Here is a 2,500-nt window from a genome sequence, read left to right on the forward strand (position 1 = left end):
CTCAAGCTAGTTCAAGCTAACTTAATGAAGTTAACCCAAGCTAACTTGGGTTAATGAAGTCAAACTCAAGCTAACCCGAGCTAACTCAAGCTAACTCAAGCTAATTCAAGCTAACTCAAGCTAACTCAAGCTAATTCAAGCTAACTCAAGCTAATTCAAGCTAACTCAAGCTAGCTCAAGCTAACTCAAGCTAACCCAAGCTAACTTAAGCTAGCTTAAGCTAATTAAAGCTAATTAAAGCTAACTCAAGCTAACCCAAGCTAACTTAAGCTAGCTCTAGCTGGCTGCCACTGTTAGGCCATTTGGGAGCGCTTTTCTCGCACTCTGATTGGCTGCCACTGTTAGGCCATTTGGGAGCGCTTTTCTCGCACTCTGATTGGCTGCCACTGTTAGGCCATTTGGGAGCGCTTTTCTCGCACTCTGATTGGCTGCCACTGTTAGGCCATTTGGGAGCGCTTTTCTCGCACTCTGATTGGCTGCCACTGTTAGGCCATTTGGGAGCGCTTTTCTCGCACTCTGATTGGCTGCCACTGTTAGGCCATTTGGGAGCGCTTTTCTCGCACTCTGATTGGCTGCCACTGTTAGGCCATTTGGGAGCGCTTTTCTCGCACTCTGATTGGCTGCCACTGTTAGGCCATTTGGGAGCGCTTTTCTCGCACTCTGATTGGCTGCCACTGTTAGGCCATTTGGGAGCGCTTTTCTCGCACTCTGATTGGCTGCCACTGTTAGGCCATTTGGGAGCGCTTTCTCGCACTCTGATTGGCTGCCACTGTTAGGCCATTTGGGAGCGCTTTTCTCGCACTCTGATTGGCTGCCACTGTTAGGCCATTTGGGAGCGCTTTTCTCGCACTCTGATTGGCTGCCACTGTTAGGCCATTTGGGAGCGCTTTTCTCGCACTCTGATTGGCTGCCACTGTTAGGCCATTTGGGAGCGCTTTTCTCGCACTCTGATTGGCTGCCACTGTTAGGCCATTTGGGAGCGCTTTTCTCGCACTCTGATTGGCTGCCACTGTTAGGCCATTTGGGAGCGCTTTTCTCGCACTCTGATTGGCTGCCACTGTTAGGCCATTTGGGAGCGCTTTTCTCGCACTCTGATTGGCTGCCACTGTTAGGCCATTTGGGAGCGCTTTTCTCGCACTCTGATTGGCTGCCACTGTTAGGCCATTTGGGAGCGCTTTTCTCGCACTCTGATTGGCTGCCACTGTTAGGCCATTTGGGAGCGCTTTTCTCGCACTCTGATTGGCTGCCACTGTTAGGCCATTTGGGAGCGCTTTTCTCGCACTCTGATTGGCTGCCACTGTTAGGCCATTTGGGAGCGCTTTTCTCGCACTCTGATTGGCTGCCACTGTTAGGCCATTTGGGAGCGCTTTTCTCGCACTCTGATTGGCTGCCACTGTTAGGCCATTTGGGAGCGCTTTTCTCGCACTCTGATTGGCTGCCAGTGTTAGGCCATTTGGGAGCGCTTTTCTCGCACTCTGATTGGCTGCCAGTGTTAGGCCATTTGGGAGCGCTTTTCTCGCACTCTGATTGGCTGCCAGTGTTAGGCCATTTGGGAGCGCTTTTCTCGCTTTTCTCTTCAGCTTACTTCAGCTAATTTAGAACACAACCGAACATTTGTAGCAAGACACCGCACAACCTTGGCTGCTTGGTTGCCTGAGCACAAGTTCAAGTTCTTTCCCAGTGCCGTAACACGACACTGGAATTTTCACCAAATGTCAACCACCGTTTGCCGTACACTCCGAATTATGTTACGGTGCTTATTGGCTAGAGAAGAACTCAAAAGTATGAGTTGATTGCAAGGCAGTAGACATGGTTTCGCACAGCATAGATCAACATAGAATAAAACTCTCTGCAGAATTTTGATCTTCCTTCTTCCTAACTCAAATGAGTAGCGAGGTCCATATCATGCACCACCGAGAGACTATCTTCTAGTCTATCTATACCACCAGCCCGAAGGCTAGCAATATTTATATCATGCACCACCGAGAGACTATCTTCTAGTCTATCTATATCACCAGCCCGAAGGCTAGCAATATTTACATCATGCACCACCGAGAGACTATCTTCTAGTCTATCTATATCACCAGCCCGAAGGCTAGCAATATTTATATCATGCACCACCGAGAGACTATCTTCTAGTCTATCTATATCACCAGCCCGAAGGCTAGCAATATTTATATCATGCACCACCGAGAGACTATCTTCTAGTCTATCTATATCACCAACCCGAAGGCTAGCAATATTTATATCATGCACCACCGAGAGACTATCTTCTAGTCTATCTATATCACCAGCCCGAAGGCTAGCAATATTTATATCATGCACCACCGAGAGACTATCTTCTAGTCTATCTATATCACCAACCCGAAGGCTAGCAATATTTATATCATGCACCACCGAGAGACTATCTTCTAGTCTATCTATATCACCAACCCGAAGGCTAGCAATATCTATATCATGCACCACCGAGAGACTATCTTCTAGTCTATCTATATCACCA

Source organism: Convolutriloba macropyga, unplaced genomic scaffold (assembly GCF_964194025.1).
Source record: "Convolutriloba macropyga unplaced genomic scaffold, txConMacr16.3 SCAFFOLD_4664, whole genome shotgun sequence".
NCBI classification, from domain to species: Eukaryota; Metazoa; Xenacoelomorpha; order Acoela; family Convolutidae; genus Convolutriloba; species Convolutriloba macropyga.